The sequence below is a fragment of the Pholcus phalangioides genome, unplaced genomic scaffold, assembly GCF_987345545.1.
Source record: "Pholcus phalangioides strain wild (caught in Gottingen) unplaced genomic scaffold, Ppha-v1.0 ptg000010l_1, whole genome shotgun sequence".
Taxonomy (NCBI): Eukaryota; Metazoa; Arthropoda; class Arachnida; order Araneae; family Pholcidae; genus Pholcus; species Pholcus phalangioides.
The window spans coordinates 27,365,049-27,389,530 of NW_028301603.1; the positions used below are offsets into that span (position 1 = coordinate 27,365,049).

The 24,482-nt window shown below is 36.9% G+C and overlaps 1 protein-coding gene across 2 annotated transcripts in view; it reads right to left on the reverse strand.

Annotated features, from left to right (window-relative positions):
• Actn (alpha actinin) overlaps positions 1-24,482 on the reverse strand; it is an 80,913-nt gene that overhangs the window by 45,384 nt on the left and 11,047 nt on the right. The window lies entirely within an intron of this gene.

Here is a 24,482-nt window from a genome sequence, read left to right on the forward strand (position 1 = left end):
TTTACTAAATGTTTTAAATATTTTACTAAAGAGGATGCATTTAATTTTTATTATAAAGGATTTATCAACCCTTCGACAGTCACACATATTCAGATAAATCCTATGAAAATGGGCAAGGCCTGTTCAGGAAAGGCGATGCTTTCCCCCTATTCTCACCAACAGGGAGCCAGATTTTCTGTGATTGGTGATCCTCCCATTACAACAATAAGTCAACGACATGAATAGGCCTATTGTACGCTAGCCACAATGGCCTCACCGAGTGGTTAAATGTTTATGAAACCTAGGAAATCAGTTTCCCCCGATTTCCTGGAGAAAAATGAGAAAAATTATCATTTTCACCAATTTCTGTCTATTTTTTGGATTCATACTAAAAGGTTGTAATTTTAATAAAGAGATATGAATCAATATTATTACATGAAAATCTCGATCATCAACGTTTTTACATTCACAACAGAGTATTAGATTGAAAATAATGAAATTATATATAGGCTTGCAATATCACATGGAAATATCTAGTAAAGCTTCTTTGCAAAAAAAATATACAGCAATTTTCCATAATAAAGTCGTGACTTATATAACTTTCAACGTAAATCATTAGCTCTTACTGCAGATCCAAAGTCAGTCTGTCTGATAACATTTAACATTTTTTTTAAATGTGTTCTAACTTCAAGAATTCTAATAAATTCTATACATTTTCACTCCAGGAAAACGTTTAATGTTTACTTACTTATTTAATTTTTTTTTAATCAGTAATGGTGAAAAAATTACTAAAGAAACCACAGAACGTGAATGAAATGTATGAAAGTTGCAATAAATTTTTTTTTAATTATTTGACAAAAATTATGTGTTCCTTTACTGGAATTTACGATGATTGAACCGAAAGTTTCTTGAATGATCAATATAAAATCAATTTCTATTGTGGACATTCCATATTTACTGGATAAATGTCACAGTCTATTAACTTATCTGTTGGTACTCAGTATGCGATGCTACGAATATTCATATATATATATGTACGTTAAATTTCAATACATTTTACTGAAGTTTAAGAAAAATATTGATAATTAGCACTTGATTAGTTACCATACAAATGAAATAATTTTTTCGTGGATAATTCTATGTTCAACAAAGTTTCATGGAATATTTGCCCCAATTATCTTTAATATGCAAGTTAGTTTTCATGAACTCTTTATACAGGGTGTCCTGTTAGCAGGGCCTGAACTAGAGGGGGGCAAAATTTAGGGGGCGGAAGTTTTAGGTGGGAACACAGAGCACTGTTACAAAATTATCAAATTTTAAAGTTGTGGGTGTGGCAAAATAATGTTGTCCTCGTGCGGCTGAACCATGTTTGCCCCAGGGCCGTCATTTCAACTTTTTCCAGGAGGGCAAAGAACATGTACTCAATGTATGTATGTATGTATGTATGTATATACACTATTTTTAGCGTATTTTCAAAAGCGGGGGGGGGGGGGAGGCGGCGCAACGGCTCCCCTAACCCCCCCCCCCTGGTTTGCCCCGGGTGGCTAAAATCCTAGTTACGGTCCTGCCTGTAAGTGCTAGCTCTGCCTTTATCTCATCAACCATCCATAGCAGAAGTATCATTTCAATTTAAAAAATGCTCAACAGGCATTCAAAAATTCCCCTGTACCTGTTTCTAAGTGCTATATTCACAGAGATATTTGAATTCGGAATACAGAAGAAATCTGGGAAAGAACAGCATTAAATGTAGAATAACAGTTTTACATGCTTGTTCTTTCCCTAATTTCCTCCGTTTTTTGAATTTGAATATTGTTGTGAATATAGCACCTAGAAACTTGGAATTTTTTTTTTGTGGATTGTTCTTGTTTGACCAATACGCTATCCTTGATTTTGGTACTACATTATTTTGTTAAATATACTCTGTAGCAAAGTCATTGGTCTATGTTACAATGTTTTCAATAACTTATTCATTAAGAAAAAAAAGTGGAAATAGTTCAATGAATTTGAAACGTTGTACAGTGGGACCTGTATGCCTGGGGTGCCACTAAAGTAGAATTGAGGTGGTGGTGGAGGTTTCGTTACATCCAGTCTGCACCAGTCTCTTAATTTGCCCATCGCTCTCTGAACTTGATGTTAACTTCTCTCATCGAATTTATCTTCACTCAATAGAGTCATCATAAATGTACTTATGGGGTTTGCTTTTACTCACCTGTCAAATAGTATGAATGTTACACTGAATCATCAAAAATCATTGTGAAACACACATGGCTCAAAAATAAGAAAAGAGCTATGAGAAAGGAAAGTAGGTGGGGTTTATTTCTGTTCACCTCTGGTTGTGGCTATAACAAGCCGCCTTATACTAATGGGTGGATACAGATGACTTGACGGGCACAAAATGAGAAATTCCTGTCTCTTTCTTTCATGAAATCCTTCCTCTTACTAGAATTTAGTTGTGCCTCGTTATGATCAGCTCTGGCCAATACAGTAGTACCAATTTTCTTTGAATGAACTGCTTGCTTTCTTCCATGGGTGCCTGCAAAACCTACCTTTGGGGAGGGGATAAAAAGACACACTGGTGGGATTGAAAAGAGAATGTTCACAAAATCTCTTCCAAAAAAATTGAGTAAACTCTCTAATCCCTACTGATATGTAGTCTGGTCACATTTTTCAAGCTGTTTTATCTTTCAAACTTAGGCCCTAAGAGTTGAAGGTAAAAAAATGTTTTTCTGCATTTTATTTAAATGCATAACACCTTGTATAGTTCTATGTGTATAACCTTATAATCTTTACACATCAGCATAAACACCTTTCCAGATCAATCGGATTTCCTATTCATGTGTGACATCATCAGGGTAAAAAAATTTGTAAATACGATGACAAAGCCTAATGCTATATGGTTGCTGCTAGCTGGTGAGACTTCAAAAATTTTCCCCCCATGGGACAGGATAAATACGACAGATCACCAATGATCTTTACTGAATAGATACAGGATGTGAACGTTTTTTGCTTTGTGGAAGCTTTCTTCACTTTTTAGAATGCAGTGATACAGTAGAAAAACATTAAGAGAATAAAATAATGCGAGGAAAGAAGAATAGTTTTTACTTTTCATTCTGTGTAGTACTTACTATGAGGAAAGAACAGATCTCTGACAAGAGATCGGGAATTGATCGGATGATTTGGTATTCAATATTCTGTCCAAAGTATATGCACCTGTTTCTTGGGCATTGTAAAATGTATTGAGCATTGGAAGACAGAACTTTCCAATGAACTGCATTGTATATGCAACCCATGTAAGTGGGCATTCTGTGATCCACGCAGTTTCAGTACAAGAACACTTTTCTGAACACAACATTGACATTTGTCAATCATGGAAAGAACAGGCAAGATTATGTAGTACGTGTAAGCATAGGCAGGATTTTCTCTGAGGGGGGAGAGGTGTTTCAAAATTTAATATTTTCTGGGTGGGGGGGGGGTGAAGTTTTTTCCTGAAAAATATATACCACTATTATATTGGCCCATGGGCATGGTTAGACCCCTCCCTTTCGCGTAAGCTCAGGAATGTGATAAATTCGGATTGGAGGATTGTGCAGGCTTGGAAAAGTGTGTCACTTTAAAAACTTCAAAGAACTGACTGCAATGTAGGGCCTAAAGTTTCACAAGTTTAAAATAACTATAGCAATATTCAAATTTGATGTTCGCACAGAACGTGAAAGATGCACAATGGATACTAAAATTTTTATGTTTTTGGAATGCATCAGCAGTGTAATAAACTTGTTTTACAGAGTGTGAGGTTATAGAGTGTGTGCACATAGATAATGACAAGAGATGGTAGTTGAAAAAAAAATCAACACATGGTAAACTCAACTGAAAATTTCAAATGTGATTAACAATCAATCAATTAACTAACCTGATTAATTGGACCAGACTTATTTATAAACAAATCGTCTTGAACTTGTCTTGTTTTTGCTCAAACAAGTATAAATGTTTTATACAAAATAGAGGAGAGCATGTCTGCACCAATTGAAGACAATTTCTGGTTCAAAAACTTAAGATATTAGTACTTATATTTTTTGTAAGAAAGCAGTGGCTTATACTTTAAAAGTTAAGTTTTAGCTGCTCTTAATGCTAAAAAAAAATCAAAGTCAGCCTTTTCAATAAATTTCTTTGCTGATATGATTTCAAAGGATTCTCATGAATTTTCATAAATATTCTTTCATGCATTTCTTATCGATACAATTGAAAATAATTATTTTTACCAGGAAAATGTCAAGTGCTTTTTAATTAGAATTATTAAAAAACTCTCAAAATAAACTTAAAAGATCAAAAATTTTTCAGTCAAATGTACAAAATTTGATTTTCTTAAAATATTAGCATTCTTTTTCCCTTATTGAATGGAAATTACAAAGCATGACATTTCTTTCGCAATGAACAGGAAATTTTACACTTTCATGAAATGGCTTCATTTATATTTTTCTCTATGTTCACAGAAACAAAATACTGTAAATTCTGAGCGTTAATCTTTAAATGTCTCATGCATGCAGGCTTCCGATGAGGACAAGTAAAAAATTTACCTTAAACATGATTACCTTGAATTTATATTTCAGCCATAAGTAAGCATTATGTTTACATGCAATCTCAATTTTGGGATGCCAGACTGGTTCTAGAAACTCTTAAATATCAGGAATTTCAACAGAGTTAGTACAGTATCATGCTTTGATAGTCTGGGCATAGGTGCTGGAGGCTGAGGCTATTTGAGTCCCCCTCAGTAAATTTTGTAAGGGGAATGAGCCCCCACCCCAATAATTAATGAATTTACAAAATACAACACACCCTTCCTGCATACAGGTTCAAGTCCTGTATATACGGGATGACTGGCACCTCCAACGGGGCCATCTTAAGAGCACTATGGGTCCCAGGCTAAGTGATTTTTCTCAGGCTCTACCTGGAAAATTCTCAAAAATTTCACAGAGTTCTCGTTTTTGTGAGGCTTCTCTTCTTTTCAGGCCCACGGGCTATGCCTAGGTGGGCCCATGCGTTAAAATGGCACTGACCTCGTAGTCCACCCTCAATATTTTCTTCATGTTGATGCATCTGACTCTGTACATGAGAAAATTAAGGTGACCTGCTTACATCCCACAAGGGACAGAGAGGGGGGCCATGTTTGATGTTTGTGTACATGAAAAAAAGTTCTGCATTTCTTGTCAGAAACATGAAAATTACTTGGGAATTTCATAATTGCATCATAGCTCTTTGCAAAAAAAATGATCTTTTGTAATACAAGATCTAGGTACACTCGTGTGCAAAATTAAGAGAATTAGCACATTATGTCGAATTTCTGAAAAACTAGTGGACAGATTTCAATGAAATTTGGTATGAATACACAGTTATAACAGAGAAAGATATGTACGATACAAAAGTCATAGTACGCACGCATGATTGTCAGTAGAGCTCATCATTGCAGGAATGTCCAAAATCTACGTTGTGAGATCGAACCGAAAATGAGTCTAATATGGGGTACGGTCCCCTCTCACAGTCAGACAGGTCGCACAGTGCAACACAGTTTTTGGTTCCGGGATGGTTCTCGGAGGGGGGATGGAGGGATGCAATTACCCTCCCAAGAGCGTCCCAGACATGTTCTATAAGGTTTAGGTCAGGAGATCTGGCTGGCCAATCCATACGCCGAATATCCTCACTTTCCAGATAATCGTGGACCAGGTGAGCCTGATGCGGATGAGCATTGTCCAGCGGTCCAACATGATGCCTGCTCAGACCATGACACCTCCACCACCACCATAGTGGTCCATTTCCCTGATGTGGGAGGGATGGTATCGGGTACAAGGCTCTTTCCAGATGAGTGTACATCGAGAATCAGTGTCCAGGATGAATCTCGACTCATCTGTGAAGAGCACAGTGCTCCACTAAAGTCTGGTCCAAGGCTGATGTTGTCTGCCCATGCTAAACGCGCTCTCTTGTGTGCTGCAGTTAGCGGGATGCAAACAACGTGTCTTCTGGCATAAAGCCGTCTCTCATGAAGTCTTCGGGCAACAGTAAACCATGAAACTCGAGTTCCAGTGGCAGCATGCAACTCACGTGAGAGCTGTGATGCAGCAGCAGTCCTGTAGTGCCGCGTTGAAAGTGCCAAATAACAATCCTCATTGGTTGTCATGGGTATTCGACGACCTTGTCCAGGTCTTCTAGATATGGATCCAGTGTCCTGAAACTGTTTCAACAAATTGCAGATGACACTGGGCATAACAAAAGCTCTGTAGCCATCTGCACTTGCAATTGCCCTGCCTCCAATCTACCGACGATTCTCCATCTCATTCCATCATCCATACGTTTGTGGCTACTCATTTTACCTGATAGCTTATAAAATTTACCAAACTCTTGTGAGAAACACAGTGAATGTCACAGAGGAGTACAAGCACATGAATTGTGGAAAATGCCTTGTGCCCTTATCATTCCCTATGTGGTCACAGCCCGCCCCACAAACACGCATACACTTACGTATTCAACACTGAATATTTGCATACTTCTGTGGCATTATAAGTGCCTTTGTTTCAGTACTTTTCTTGAAAATAGACACAATGTGCAAATTCTCTTGATTTTGCCCATGTGTATTTGCATAATTAAAAATAGAAACAATTGGAAAACATTTATTTAAATTTATTATGTTTCACTTATAGACATTTGTACCTCTGCATGCCAACACATCTATGTGATGAAATTAAAAATAAAATTTTAGAACAATGCTCACATACAAAGGTATTTTCTAACTTGAATCTTATCTTATCAATCCCTCTATTATTTATAGGAGATCAAGTAGTGAATTTGAAAGGAATGAGAGAGCAAATTTTTCCCCCTTCTTTTTTTCAGTCAAAATAAAATGCCACATACATTTTTTTTTCAATTTGTTGTGCTTAAAAATATATTCTCTCACTGATTTATACTTAAGTTGTAATACAGTATTTTATACAATATATTATTATATATTATTTATACAATAAAAATTGAAAATTCTATTCTGCAAGTCATTTTTCCAAAGTTAGGTATTACATTTTCTTTCCCTAATCTGACACCGAGTTTACCGATTTTGGCGCTGTATCGCCACCGTCGCCAACCTTCTTCCCCAAAGAAGCTGATCGTGCTATGGAGTAGTAGGTAAATATCATTAATCCATAGCTCCTACAAGGATGGGCAGACAGGGCTCCGGGCCTTTCATTTTTGGTCTTTTTGAGTCATCATTTTTTGTTCTTTCCGCGGTATAAAGGAGCCCATGAAAGTCTGGACTGGGGGCCCGAAAAAAATCTTAGAATAGAAGCATGGCCCCCACATCCTGGAGCGGGGCCCCTAGGCTAGGATCTTTTGCGGGGCCCCCGGTTAGACTTTTCATGGGCCCCCTCTGTAGTTAATTTATATCGTGAAAAAGCAAAAAATGATGAGAACTGTCCCGGGCCCCAGGGCTAGAGCCCTGCCAGCCCCCCCTTTGTGGGGGCCATGGCTCCAAGATATGGAGGTCGCGTATAAATCATACCGTTAAAATAAATTTCGTCATTTTCCGGCTCCCCAAGCAAGCTGATTCAGATACGGTATATATAATTAGTTCTGTTTCATCCCATTAAAAATATATTTTTTCCAATAGCTTTGCGTTGATAGCGGCACTATTACAATCAATAGCATTTCGACCTCACGATATGTATAGAAAAAGTGAACACACTTTACAGCTCAAGTCACACCTTAGGGTGGAGTTAGAATAAATTTTCTATTGCAATTTTCCGTCCCTTCTTAAGAGTAGGAATTCACATTGTTTCCAACGCCGTACATCTCGAAAATGAGGCAATGGGTGGGGCATGTAAAAGAATAAATAAATAAATAGAGGATGTCTTCACACTTTACTGAATTTCATCTTTCTCAACACAAATGAAAGTATTCCAAGTATATTTATGTATAAATGATTTTGAATGCGGATGTAATTTCAGAACTTTTCCAGCACTGACTGTTCCTAGGGGTCCTATCACACGGAGCGGATGCTGTTCCGGAAGAAATTTTAGCTATTGGTACATACGGAGAGACTTTCAGACGATGCGGAATGCGCCCGCAACTTGGAAGTGTTCGTGCGGGTCCGGATGGCGTCCGCATGTGCCAAAACCTAAGTGCGGGCTCTGCATCCGCACCTACAGGTTTTGTACATTAGGTTATATGGAGATATTCACACGACGCGGGTCCGGGTCGTCCAGCATCTTTGGCTACTTTTAAAGATGATTTTGAATGGAATTTGTTTAATTACTTGCCGTAAATACCCTTAAAAACACTATATGAAGGTCCCTGCTCATCAATAGGATGTACCCACATACGTGTCTACCCATCCGTTTTCTTCTGAGATAAAGGATAAAGCAACTTTAGGATGACTTTGTACCACACACATTTTGAGACTTTTCCTTGATATCTTCCCTTATGCTTTGCCTAGGCCGCTTTATTTTACTAAAGGTAGCCTCACATCTCAGCTTTCGATTTCTGGTTTAAAAAAATATTATGATTACAAGGAGAAAGGACGGTGAATTTTTTTTGGCAATGCACATGGGGAAGTGACTATGCGCCATCACTTTTTCTCGCCTGTCACACCCATTTTTATTGAATTCCGGTTGTTAACTTTACTTGGAACCCTTTGAAAAAATTATTTCTGTCCAAAATTAGGCCATTTCTGAATTTTTAAATAAAATAATCTCCGAAACGTAAAAAAATAGTTTATTGATATTTTTAAGTAAACAAAGCATTTATTTTGACTTTTTTGGAGCATTTTAATTCCCTGAAACATTAACAAAAATATAGAAGACTTAAAACTCCAAAATATGGCTCTTCTTAAAAAATAACACACTATAAATATAACATTAATTTCTTCGAATCCACTACAAACTTCTTGTCCCTGACAATTGGTCTGGGTTTCTTGATTTTCATTATGATTCGGCACCTGGTATACCTAATTTCGTCGCTGGGTCAGGCCATGAGTAAAATTTGCCAACTTTCTTCACGGCCATGACACACGCCTCCCCAATATGATCAAAAATGGTGAATATCTGTTTTCTTATCACACTAAGAGCCTCTTCAAGTGTTTTATTAAATTGCGGTAGGATCGACTACCCAGCTTCCACACATACTTGCGAACAATTGCCGAGACAATAACAAACTAGTGAAAAAAGGGGGGGGGAAAAAGGTGGCACAAAGTCACCACCTGAATTCCCTTTTTTTTCTTTTTTTTTTTTGTTTATGCGTTATATTTCTGCCAAAATACAGTATTTTTAAAAATTCAAATGGGCATTTCTTATCGTAAGTAACTTCTACATAGAAATATTAACTTACATAGCTTCTACGAAACACACACTGTCTGCACCAGGAGAGGTTTACACGCACTTGAAAAATTTCGTGTAAATCACAATATAACCCAAAAAATTCTTTAGACAACAGCTGACAGCAGATGATGCAATAAATGCTGTCAGTGAATCACCTATAGCTCCTGAATCCTTAAAAATTTTGAAACCGATTGTTCATCCATACACTTCCAGGAAGCGTTTGCGTCCTAAAATCCATGACTGACAAACCAGTCACGGCCCAGACTCTGTCCCTCCAGGGACAGGCTGATCCATGACTGGCACATAGTTGGAACCTTGGCACAAAGTCACCCCAGACACAGATTATCAAGACATTTAAATGAGTGATGGTTGAAAAAATGTTCTTTATGTAACAAAAAACTTAGTTTTGAGAAAAAAAAATTAGCATGTGTAATGCTTGCCAGCAATTTATATCAAAATATTTTTTAAGAATATTTTTAGTACAAGTAGAACCTTCCTTTTGTCCAAACTTCACAATTTTATTCTTATAAATAATAAAAGAAAACTTAAAAAAAAAATTAAATACTATATAAAAAGAAAGCGCCATCCATGAATAGCGTTCACTAGGTGAGAAAAAAATGAGTCTAAAGATGTGCTGATGTGAAAAGGCATGCGGTTCCGGACCCGCGTGTGCTCCGTGTGTAGGGGGGGGGGGGTCTAAACATTGTCACCGTGATGCAATGGTCCAAGGCACATAAACCGAATCACCGAACATTCACTCGAATGGACTGGAAATATATAGCAGCTACCGTTCTTCCTTCCACATTTTATCAAAAAGTCAACTCTGAACACAACTGAGCAGGGAAACAGTTATGGGGAAAATAAAAATGAATGATGACACCCACGTTTTTTTCCACTGCACGATCGTCAAAACATTCCTAAGCATGTGACGCGTTTGAAAAAAAAAAAAAAAAACCCTGGGCAAAATACCACATATACTATATAAGCAGTTTCTAGGTTAAAAGAACGACCTTGAAAGCCCTTTTAAACCCTTATTTGAAAAAAAGTGTATACACAAATATATTCCTAGTTGGCGACGTTCTGAAGGGAAAAGTGCCGTTATACGGAAGAGAGGAGCAACCCTAAGGAGAGAAAGTTCTTTACCCTACGGATCCTTGTTATTATTACGAGGATCAGCAACATGCACGTATTCATACATGATGCATAGATGGATATTGTAAGGAAGGAAATGATGGTTGAGTCAGCTAGACGTAACAAGAACGAATCCACGAGTAAAAGGGGAGGGGAAAAAGACGTTTTCAGCTGAATCTAAATTTAGAGCAGAGGGTATCCCGTGGCAAATCCCCAACAAGAAGAACACCGAGAAGTCTTTTTATTCACGAAAAAAGAGCCTGCTCGAACTCCTCGGTTCCCGGGCTCCAAAAAAGGACACACGCACCCCATCATTTGGGAGAAGAGACAGAGAGGCATCAACCTATTTCCACGGCACGACATTGCAGTGATTTCCGCAGTGAAAAGCTGATCAGGAATGTCAGCTCCGAGCTATAATCTTCAAACTGATTCATGCGAGTCTGAATGTTAATGCGTCTGTCGCCCATCGATGGGAATCTTCATCCGAAACTGAACGTCGTGAAATTCATCACAATATCATTTCAGGCCGGAAAAATTTTATAAAGTTGATGAATAAATCGACAAAGACGCAAGAAACAGTAGTAAAAAACAAATTGTCGAGAAATTATTTATTACTAAAATATATTTTTTTCGCAGAACCAATTATTTTTTCCCTACGACGACGACGCATTTCTACTACTACCTTAGATTAAAGGGACATAGCCATGCAAATAGCTCTGCAATGGTGGCAAATTATGAACATTTATTATGAACGTATGAGCTGAATTCAGCCGAGCTTCGCGTTTTCAGATAGCATTTCATGAGTACGGAATGTCTGACACTCATTAATTAACTTTCAAAATAATTTAAGAACAAAAAGCAGATACCGTTTATTCAAATCCAATCACGCACACTCATCGTAGATAAATTATTCCGTTTTGTGTCATTTAATTGATACTACAAAACATTTTTTTTTCAGACTTTTTTCTGCGAGTCTGGCCAGACTCGACTACAACAAACACGATGAGATGGCTAATTTATTACCAGAACAATACGCACACAGTGCGTTTCCTCCACTCGGAAATTTATAATTCTTAATTTAAATATGCATGTAGTAAGTTACACTGAATTTTTATCTGACGGCTTTGGATATTTTTTTTCTCTCTCTTCAAGGTCTATAAGATATTTTAAGAGTCTTATTTTAAACTTGGTCATGCTTACATATCAAACACGGCTAATATAACCACACAGACAAACGATAAAACAGCTAAGTTTGTGCCGTGTCAAGAGCCCAAAAAAAAAAAATAAAAAAATAAATAAATAACATAAAATAAAAAAATAAAACCACGCCCTAAGAGTGTCACTTAGCCCCCAAAGTACTCTCTAGCAGAGGCAGATTAAGGTCGGTTGAGGCCCCGGGCACAGAAGAAAACATTGGGCACTTTAAATTATAAAAAAGTGTAAAATTCGGTTTTTGAGCAGCCATTCAGAAGTTGGGGCCCAGCGCGCCCGCCGTTAAATCCGCCTCTGCTCTTTAGTGTTGCTTTTCTTTAGTCGCAAATTAATTTCATGCCTTGATGGAATTGAGAAATCTGATTGAAATTCGCTCTCTCGGGCGCGGTAGCCAAGGTCGATATGATGCTCGTCTAAAGTAACGAAGGATGTTTAGAGGTGTCGCGAGTTCGATACCCGGTTCGTCCTTGTCAGAAACTTTCCTGACACAGGGGTACAACAGAAACGGCGAAATGACCGCAGAAAAAAATTGCTACCGCAGGGAGTCCCACATCGAGAGGTTAGCGCACCAACCCCCTCGATGAGTATAAAAACAAGCCTGCTGTTCGGAATCGGCAATAAATTTATTATAGGTCCCGGTCTAATTAGCCCTCGTGTGCAGGAAATGACCGTGGTGTGACAAAAATGATCAAATATCGCTCTCACTCACCGGAAAAAGTCGACTAAAAATCAGGGCTGGGAATCGATTAAAACTTAACTGGGGTTGATCAAAATTTTTTAATAGATTAATCGACTGGTTAGTCGAGTTTTACTCGAATATGTTTCGTAACTCAATGATTTAATTGATACTACAAAAATATTTTTATTCATTTCAAGCACCTATTCGCCAGATGCAAATAAATGTAGGAATAGATTAAGAAATTAAGGTTACCCACTTGAAGCAATTTAATATGGTAATATGCTCATATATATATTTTGTCAGAAAATGCGGAATTTCTTTACTTGGATCTTGCCCCGTGGTTTTTTTTGAATCAGTTATTTTAGGTTAGTCATTGCCTTTGGAACTACTTTCGATCATACTGTAGCTAGCTTTCATAGAAACCTCTCCCAAGTGGTACTTGTTAGGAGATTAACTGATGCTTCCAAGAATACGAAAAACTGCCGTATACAGTGGCGACAGCAAATTTTGGTCGTCTTCTAAAACTCTCATCAAACTCCATTCGAAACTGAAATCACCAGTTTTCGTTGAGTTGGACTTATATTCTCTCATGCCGAAAAATTTGATCAAAATATCGATTCAAATATTTTTAAATATGGTCACATATATCCAAAATTTTACATAGGTACATAATTTAAGGTATCTAATCGGTTTCGTTAAACAAATTACGTTAAATTTAACTCTTACGCAAATTTTAATCGGAATGATCGAGTCGATCTGAAGTTTTAACTGCGATTAACAATCAATCGAGAGAGTTACGGCAGTATTCGATCGACAAGGATCGGTTAAATTCAGGTTTTTAACCAATCTATGTTGATCTCTTATCCGAAAATTGTGACTACAGTTTAAACCATATCAGTGAATACGGCCCTAAACCGACCCGATTAATCGGACCAGCCCTAATAAAAATGAATGTTGTTATAATACTGTACTGCTATGTGAAAAAAAAAATAGGCATAACATATTCGCAAAATACTATTTTCTGGCGTGACAGAATTTTAGCAATAAGTTTAATGTGCTACAACGTTTCCTGTCAATTTTTTTCACCCGCGTGCAGTGACTAATATTGTAAAAAATGCCCCTTTGACCATGCATAGTCATTCACGCGCACAGTTTGGATAGAACATCGGTGTGACATAGCATTGAAAAAGGATTTAAAAGATAAAATTCTTGACTGAAGTTTGAGATACATATATTCTGACAAAAAACCCACAATTCTGCCGTTTAAAAATACATTACTCCTATAACGAAACTGTTTGCGATCGTTGGGAAATATAAGTCGATTGACACGTGCGAACACGCGAAAATGTCACATGGCCGTTCTCTTCCAGAAATAACATAACTAACGTCGCACAAATCCATAATCTCATTCTAGCAATGTAAACGAGGACAGTTGTGGCACGAAGGAGGATCTGGGTTACGGAGTCGGCACCTTTAACACTCGTTATGAAAATGACTGCAGTGGTGAGGTTAAGAACGAGTTCGACCGTTGTATATACAACGATGATTCGACGCAATTTTTTGTAAAATTCGACGAACACGAACACCGAATAAATCACGATGCAAGAATGCAAATGAGTCTTTTTTTTTTTTCTGCGCTCTTGTTTCAGACTAGATGTCCGGTCAAGATAAGTAACCGGAGGAGGAGTTGTGTGGGGAGGAGGAGAACAACTGCACCACTGACCTTTACGGCAATTAACAGACATAATGATAATAGATCGATGGGGAAAAAAAGACGAAAAATGGATCTTGGCTTGATTTGTCAGTGCGTGACCTGCATAAGTTATCGGGCGCACAAGATATCCAAACCCCTCGAACTCTACGCACTGAGCTTGCGGGAAGTGCTCCGCGGAAGGTTGTAGGGCTCTTACAGGACACTGATAATGCAAGATAGAATGCAAATAAAATTTTTGACTGGCGATACAGTCAAGAAAAAATCGTGTTTCGAAATTTTTATAATCCGTCAAATTTCTGTCTGAACACCGCTTTTTTCCGGATTAGCGTCACCCGTTTCCCATCTTCCGAAAGCCTCCTTGCATAGAAAAACATTCTATAATCATATATCAACTCAATGACATTTTCTCCACTCTGCCTAAAACTCACAGAAAAAGAAATGATTTAAAAGAAGCACACACACACACAAAAAGCAGGAACCCGTGGAAAATTGCGAAGAGGACGCGTGCAAATGACACGTTAGGAGTTTCTGTTGAAACCGACTGATGACGGCACTCGGACGATGGCACTTTTCATACGTCACTTTTTTTTTCATTTCTAATACATATTCGCCACGATGTTAATAGCATGATGTCGCCACTTCCATTTACGGTGGCGAAGCCAACGTTGGAACCCAGAGAGAAGAAAAAAATCAGTCTTCCCGGGAGTAAAACTAACGGAGGGGAAAGGGGGAAAAACCGCTGATGATGCTTCTACAACAAACTGAATTACATCCGCCGCTGGTCGAGTGATTTTTTACGCGCTGATTGCAAAATCCGCTGTAGTTCCCGTCCATATAACCAACAAACTGTCTATGACTGGGAGGGAGAAACACAACTTTGAATTTTCGAACAAAATTAGTAAAATTAAAGTGATGCCAACAATGAAAGTAGCACCCCCCCCCCCCCCCACCCCGACGCTAGGCTTTACTAGGTACTTAATCATCAGGGAAAGCTCGAGACAAAATTCTCACCCGTGCAAGACATTTGGGCGCCCCTCCAGTACTTAAGCTGCACCATTAAAATGATCCAGAAAACTTGCAGCTATGATCCCAACGAAAGTTTTCTCACACACACAGCGTTGTCCAACACACTCTTTTTTTTTTAAATAGACAAAAACACATCTTCATTTTAAATTTTTCTGCAATTATTTTCTCGTTGCCCCATGATTTGGAGCACCTCCTGAAACGGCACTCAACACGACCTAACCCCTGCCAATCATCACGACAAACGAGAATTGATAATAATTTGTTCTGAACGTTGATCGTGGGGTTTTCAATAATATCGAATCCTCACTAATATTATTGGTACGAATTTTCTTGAAGGTCCCACAAATTCAACTTTCGTGGAATAAAGATTTCTCCAATGGCTTTGTTATCACAGCTGAACCTTGTCAAAGTGAACCCGACTTAAAGAAAAAGAAAACCATCTCTGGAAACATCGGACGAAATTTTTAGTCTCGGCATATTTCCTACAGTAATTTTGCACGGCTATACGCTATAACGAATACTAGAAGTATAAGAATCGGCTATAACAAACTTTATCGACGTCTTCGACTGAAATTTCTTGATATTCCTCATATTTTTTCCTGGTCCTAAACTCTAAAAATATATTATTAAATATTTGTGTGCCTTATAATATTAAATTTAATATTTTTAGCCACTTATTATTTGTCAATTTAATATGCATAAAACACGATCATTTATAATTATTCGTATTTTAGACGAGAAGCCGTATTTTTTGAGGAAAGTGCCAGAACTGCTATGTTTAGCCAACTAATAATGCACGTTAGTTAAGTTTTGTAACTTGAACTGATATTAATTTCCTGATGCACTTCGAGATATCGACATTGGACTGGATACGGTGAAACCGAGGAAGATAAAAAAACAAGGATAATTGCAATCGACCAACTAATGTAAATCGATTTTTTTTCCTCTCTTTAAAATTACTGTACATTATCATTCATTTGGAGACAACATGATAACATACATTCGTAGACATAGCTTGTGCTATTTTTCATGATTTTTTTGCGAAATGATCCATTCTCTGACATTGCACATCGAAAATACCGAGCCAAATATATTTGAAATTTGTTATAGCGGGGTTTGACTACATTTCTTCCTTCCAATATTAATTACAATTATATTTGTCGAGATCCCAAAAAAAATATTTTACAACGCTTTTGTAACAATCCTTCCACTTTGAACCGTTTTGAAATCTGCTAGAAAATTCGCGAATGATGTAAGTACATTTCTCAACTAAAGAATACGCATTGAATGTAAAGAACATGCTTTGCTGTTGACACTTTATTATACAAACCCTATTAATACACGCATAAGATTGTAGGTAATTGTAGACCAACTTCCGGATATGCAAACGGGTTAATATTGACAATTTTTTACACTCTTTTTCAAGGTATATACCTCCTTTACCTCCAAAGCAGGGTTTAAGCTGGATAAAAAATTCCTTTCGCAAAAAATCGAAAATGGGGGGAAAAGCTTTAGCAAAATGCTACGATGCTAAGGGGCCATTCAAGTATTACGTCAGCAGATTTTTAGCCATTTTTGACCCCCTCCCCCTGTCAGCAAAACACTGACCCCCTCCACCCCTTGTCAGCAAAATTTAGTCAATCAGCTTAGAATATTTCATATCTTCAAAAAGGGTGGTTGATGACGTAAGCAACCTGCAACCCCCCCCCCCCCCGTCATCAAAAGTCAGCAAATCTGAAACCCCCCCCCAATGCTGACGTAATACTTGAATGACCCCTAATGTAATGATTGATGGTTGGATGTCTACTCGTTGCGTACCTCCTGTACGCATTTTTGCGAAAGTGGATACTACTTTTTTAGCATTCTACGATTTTCTTTCGCGTTTTGCGAAAAATGCGGCCGTAGCTTAAACCCTGCTCCAAAGGCGTGCGCAGGAGGGGTGATCATAGCGGGCTTTTGTGTCTCGCCCCCAAGGCGATCAAAAGTTAAACATATTATTAAATATTTTTGTAAAAAAATTAAAATATCAAAAGAAAATAGCTGTATATGCTATAACAATCAATTTCTGTCAATTTAGGCCCCTTACACACGGAGCGGATGCGGGTCCGGAAGAAGTTTTAACAATTGGTATATACTGAGCCTTTCAGACGAGCCGAAATTCGCCCGCATCTTCGAAGTGTTCGTGCGGGTCCGGACGTCGTACGCATGTGTCAAAACCTAAGTGCGGGCTCCGCATCCGCACATACAAGTTTTGACAATTAAGTTAGTTTGAAGCTCTAAGCACTTGAATAGTTTTGGTGGTCGGGATTACGCTATAAAGTTTCATAAAAGATCTTTTATAAAAGTTGAAAATTCAGCCAATAGGCGCATCGATACGCATATCGATCGATCTAGCGAGAATCCGGCTTTCGAAAATTCTTCCAGCCCTTCATTCAAATGTTCCTAAAACTTCAGAACTTTTCTGCGTAGTTAAGGCTGTAGAGCAGTGTTTCTCAACCGATGTGCCCCGGCACCCTAGGCTGCCGCGAGATATTATGGAGATAAATTAAAAAAATATTACAGTCCACTTAAGGTCTTTGAGGTAAAATAAAAATAAATTAAGTGAAATTGATTACTTTTATGCACGATAGACTCGTCAGATAAATCGCCATCTGGTGGCAGTGTCAACAATGCGAGGTTTGGTCTGAGTTAGGTCTGGCCGTCCACATGTACGGCTCCGTTCAGATAACACCATCTATAGCAGAAAGAATCCGCGCGAAGCTCGTGACGTCACTGAAGAAGTCCATTTCCCCTATAATCATTGGTTATACTGCAAAAAAAGATAGAGATATCGTATGCGTCGGCCTGCTATTGCTATATCCAATGGCTACAGGTGAAATGGACTTCTTCAATGACATCACGAGAATTAATGCACTTTTGCCCTTTCCAACATCATATCTATGCGACCAAGCCTTCTGCTATGGCGATAATAAAATACAAAGCAAGAAATAGACTACTATTACTCAAGCGTACATGCAGCTCGTACAAATTCCTCTTCGGAATTTCTAACGAATTGGTACATGCCGGAATGTGCGTGTATGTGTTGTGAATCTAACGTGAAGTTTATTTCTGTGTAACGTTTAGCGCTGCCATCCGCCAAGAAATAGACTGCAAGACTTTGAGGCCAATTTGCGTGTTTCGTTGCCATCTGTGAGGCTTGATTTCAAGTATATGTGCTCTGAGCATTAATCACAAGATTCATATTAATGACTAATCGCACAAAACTTTATTGATATATTTTTACTCGGCGATTTTTGTTGTAGCAAACTGTACTTCGTGTGTATTCAAGGAAGGGTGCCCCAGGTTTCTAACGTTATTTCCGAGGGTGCCACGAACTCCAAAAGGTTGGGAAACACTGCTGTAGAGTTTTCAGAATACGCAAATCTTAATCAAAGATATCATAAATTTTAAGGACTGAAGCTAATACGGAGGCTTAAAAATTTTTTCGTTAATTTATTTTTTTACATGACCATGAATGATACTACGTGCATTCATAAATGATACCATAAAAATGAAAAACGCACTCAATATTAATCTTGGCACAATCGCATGTTGCAAAACACGAAGTTACGCTATTTGCCGTGTTTTGAAATTGAACAAATACTTTTTTTTTTCGATGATTCACACATACCACAACCAAACAACACAATGAAAAACGAAGAGCTGTTTCCATCAAAAAAAAAAAGTTCAATAACATGGTGTAAGCCTATGAAGTAAATATATTTCACCATTTTTCAATAAACAATTAAAGCAGACAAGATAGAAAAAAAATTACCAAACAAAAGTTCTTTTTTCATTGATTGAAAGAGAAAAGAATCGTCGATTCCAGTAAGAAGTCTAGGTTACAGGTTCGAATAAAACCGAAACAAGAGCGGTATGAATGAATGTAGGTGATGTTTGCGGAAAAAGTCCTCGTTCATTTGCGAAAGGGACACATCATGTCAAATCGGACAACACCGCAGACAATGAGGTCAATGGTTCCGCGAACGCGTTCTCGAAAAGAAGTTGGTGTTTTTGTCTCCTCCTCCCCCTTCAAAACAGTACATACTGAGCTAAAAAAATCGTCTGGAAATAAGAATAAAATAATATACTGACGACGATGTTTTCGTTTGAACGTGTTTAACACATGCGAGCTAAGATGCCAATGACTATGAAAGTATGCAAAGAACAGCAAGCTGACAAAAGAAGAAAATAGATCGACTCCAAACTCTTATGCATCTCAAATTGACGTTGCATGTGATTGAATAAAAAAATATATACAAGCATACTTATTGATGATATATATTTTTTTTAAAAACACCTGTGAATAATTCTAATTCAATCGTCACGTTTAAGGGAATAAATACAAAATTCAAGTTTTTGAGAAATCGAGAAAAAAAAACTGTTTAAGTGGTAGGGTTTGCATTCAATAACCACCAACTTTTTGGTCCTACGTCTGCCTTTTAGGGGTCGGATTTTGTTTCTTTTCTTACCACTGTATAAAACGAAGCTTTGAGATACTTTATAGAGAAGTGTTTCTCAACCTTTCTATGCCCACGAACCAGTAACTTCCATATTTTCAGGTATTTTTAGCCGTTTTGAGTTCCTTCATACAATTGTCTAGTTCTTTCAAAGCGAAGCTCATTTAGATTCATAATCTTTACTGAAATCATGGAGATAATTTTCATAACTTAATAAAATTATATTACAATAATTATAGTTATAATTTATGAACCCATCGATATTTTTCATTTTACCAACAATTGATTTTGCCGAGTTATGGCAACCATTTTGGTGACAATTGGCGATGTCATCGTCCCCTTTTTTTAAAGATTCCTATTTTCAGCATTTCTTTCAATGAAACATGGTCACCATGTCATGATGACAATTTTTTACACAAAAATGCATTTTCGTTTACTTTGATTCGTTGTAGTCCTTTATTTCCCCATGCTTTAGCAATAATTAGCAAAGTTTTAAAAAATTGCATTTTTGGCTAATTGGTATTGGAATTCTAATTCAGATAACTATTGTTAATAAATTATTTATCTATCACAAGGCCAGTCTTTACTAGCACACTTTCCCCACTGAAACCGTTCTTTCTTCTTTTTTGAAAAGCCTACGATTAATTGCAAACAAATGTTTGCACGAATCAAATTTTAGGATGAGTCGTGCCACATTCCTTCCCCTTATGCACCAATCTACTCGATCGCTATTCAATCACCTCAATTTAAATAGCACTATATATATATATATATATATATATATATATATATAGTGATTGATGTTTTGTTTCTTTCCTCTCACATCATGGTGTAGAAACATCATTATGTAAAATAAAATTTAAGGAAAAAAAAACACGCATCCTAGAGTTAAGCTCAAGTGCACATTTTCTTCTTGTCTGGAGAGACTACAACATAAAAACACCCACGTTCTTTTCCACGGGCCGACGCCCATTCTATTGCAAATCTGAACTACCCTCTCAATTTTTTTCCCCTTCACTTGAACAATGGATGCTTTTGAGCTAAGAGCCGTCTTTTATTTTTCAACTCCCAGCTCCAGAAATACTAAGATCGAAGTTGTTATTCTTGAAGTTAAATATGAAAGATCTGGTGGGGCACACCGCGTTTTTCTCAAAATACTGTAAACAATGTCTATCACTAACTTCTGAAGTTTATCCCTTAATCAAATTGATCACGCTACTATTTTTAAAGCATGCCATAACTTCAAGTAATAGCAGGGACTATAGACTATAAGAGTTTTGTTATCGTTTCAACGATTTAGCACGAATTTATTCGACTGATCACGAGTCCTATTCTTGATTACTCTTTTGGTAGAAGAGTCAGACGTTAAGAATCTCCAAATCGATAAAAATATGAGCATCGTTTGCATAACATGGTCGCCGCACGCATCCCAAGATTCGTCAACTAAAGTTTTTTGTGTTTTTTAAATTCATTTTTCACCTTCCCCACGCAGTATGAGGTAAAAGCTGATGAAATAAAAATATGTATACTTGTAAACACGTCACGAGGCGCGCAAAGGGTTAACGAACCGCTGCGACTCTTCAAGTGAAGGATCGCCGGTGAATGCATGAAAAGAAGCTTATAACTTTATTATCTACACGTCCGGACCAAAGCCAAAAATTGAAAGAAAACAGAGAAAAAAGAACACGACGTCGACTACACCTTCTTTCAGTAGGAGAAGAGACAAGAATATAAAACGGGCTTACAATTACTCTAGTTTTAAAATTCAGTAAAAACCACTACTTTTAATTACTGAAGTAAAAACATGTATTTCTAACAAGGGATCAATTGATTTTTTCTGACAATTTTGATTTGATTTTTATTAGATCGAATGTTCCTTTTCAGATTAGATCTAACCGAAAGCCAGTCTATAGTAGTACAGAAAATCTACTAAATGCCAATTTAATTTTTTTTAATTGTTTTTGTCTTCACCTATTTAAAAAAACTTTTTTCCAATAGGCCTAGATCCTAGAAAATGATATTTGATGCTTTTGATAGATCTCTCAACATTTATGTCAATCAGAGGTTAATAATTGTATTTTGGAATAAAATGAAAAATTTGAGTAACAAATGCCCCCAGGAATATTCACTTCACACAGCAAAATGGATGGCGAATGGTTCCACTCCTGTCAGGCATTCCCCAAAGCAGAATATTTTGCATTGCTCTGCAAGAAAACCCTCAGCTGGCTGGAAATTTTCTGCAGTAAAAGTTCCTATAATGGTGTTTCCTGCACTTTCTAAAAATTCTCCCAAATTGTTCTGCGACGTGCATCACAGATTTCTGCATATTCTGCTTTGGGGCAGATATTCATGTTAGGGGCCATTCAAGTATTACGTAAGCAGATTTTCAGCCATTTTTAACCCCTCTCCCCCTTTGTCAGCAAAACACTGAAACCCCCCCCCCCGGTCAGCAACTTAGAATATTTCATATCTTCAAAAAGGGGTGGCTGATGACATATGCAATCTTCAAACCCCCTCCCCCCCCCATGATGACGTAATACTTGAATGACCCCTTACTGGTTTTATTAAATGTAAGGATATAAGTGCATGAAGCAAAAAAAAAATGTTGGAGCATAGTTTTAGTGTATTGCTCGGCCCGGGGGGGGGGGGGGGAGGCAAAAAGCTCAGATTGAATTCTTTCTCCTCAAAAATTGACTCATGTATATCATATTGCCCCCCCCCCCCCAATATAGGAATAAATTTTCTGTGGTCTGTCCAGACTTTTTGAAGAGGGTCCTGTTTTTTGTGAAAATGGTCATTAATGGTCCATGGAAGTTTAGGCACTAAAAATGGTCAAAATAGGCAGGCAAAAAAAAGCACTAAAAATATCTAAAATAGGAATTAAAAAAAAGGCATTTATAATTAATGAAACAAAGCAAAAGTAACTAAAAGCTACCATATCAAGGGTTCAAAAATTGGCTAAAATCTTGAGTGCACTCTGAATCTTTTGTTTCAATAATTAATATAATAATTTCATTATGAGTCAAATTAATTTGATGCTATCATGTCAAAGAACGTGTTTGTGGTCCCTCAAAATTAGGAAAATTAGGTCAGAGATTGATTCGATCGAATACTTAAAATATAATTAGCTAACATACAAAAATATAGAGCTAGCTGAAATTAATAATACCAAAATTATAATGTTTTCACATATGGAGTTATTTAAAAAATATTTTTATGGTAATATATTTTCTCAAAATTTTCAAATATTGAGTTATGTATTTGATTGGTTTGCATCGATCTTAAAAAAAGATCTCTCAAATTCGGGAGGTGATTTTTCCACATCTAAAATAACTGATTGTTTGCACTGCATTTATTTTGTGTAAAAAAAATGAAATTGAAATAACATGAGATCCTGGGCTAGAGCGCTATCAGCTCCCACCCCCATACTATAGTGTAGCCACGAAGTCAACCAATGGGCTATTGTTGCTTTCGTGTCTAAAACTCACAATCTTGATGCAAATTTGACGGTAGGTTGATTTTTATCTGAAAGCTACGTATGGCAGAGGTGAAAAGTCTGTCACTTCTATGCCCAACATAGATTTTCCTATCATTCATGCATTTATGTCTATTTAAATTTAAATAAAGTCAGGCAAGAAAGGCTTTCTGATAAAAATTAATACAGAGTGTTGAAGATTTTGGAATGAGAAATTTTTTTCAAATTCTCAAAGCTAAAAATATCTAAGTTCTACAGAATATGGACAATGAAATTCAAGAACAACCTTAAAATAATGTTAAAAGGCATTTATGGCAGGAAAAATTGAAAATGGGAATTTTCACAAAAAACAGTTTGAAAATAGACAAAAAAAAGACACTTATGGCATTTTGCCTGAACTTCTAGTCATTAGGCTAATTTTGTGAAAAGTAAGTAACTTTGTGGAAAGTTAGTAAATTTGTAGGAAGCTGAACAATTTAATTTATGCATCACAAAAGAAATGAAATGCTAAATTTATTACTTCATATATTATGAATGGACCATTTTTCAGAAACGGAATTTTGTGAAGGGTTCAGGAAATGGAACCAAATTTAGGCTGGACAGACACCTGATTTTTTAACAAAAGAACTTGGCTAATACAAAAGTGCTCATACATTATATCGTGGTGCTCCGATAAACTAAAGTAAAGATAAAATGTGACTATCAGCTCAAAAACAAGAGAAAAAATGGTTTAAAAATTTTGCGTTATGTTCACTTGCATCTTAAAAAAATTGGTAATTACCAATTATTATCAACTTCGTACTTCCAAAAAGGCATATATAGCAATAGCCTATACGTATATATTAATGGATCAGCTCTTAAAAACAATTATTTCAATTATTATTATCTTCTGTACTCAAAATTGATGAGCTGCCTGCAGCCATAACTACCCATCAGATGAATTCAAAACTTTGGGAACACACCATTCCCAAAGTTTCAAATCCTTCTGAAAGGATGGGAAAGAAACCAAGAACAAACAAAAAGTCCAGACATTCACCACTCGAGAGCATTTTCCATGTGAATTGTAAATGCCAATTGTTTCCAAACATGTCACCATTAAACAGCTGAAACATTATGGAAAGGTATCTAAACATCTTCAGCAGGCACCATTTCTATTTTCATTTCTTCATTAATAAAGAGCATGATGTTGAATTCACAACGTATTCTGCCAGTTAATTTCTTTTACGAACACAGTGATTCCACACCAAAAGCTATGCGGAGATTTTCAGTCACACATTCGGGAGTCATGTAAAATTCTTCCCATCCTTTCAAACCGTTCCTGAAGTTTTGTAATTTTTCTATGGGTAGTTGAGGTAGTAGACAGCTCAGAACATGCCAACTTTAATTATAGACACTCTGTATCTTAAATATATACTTTACA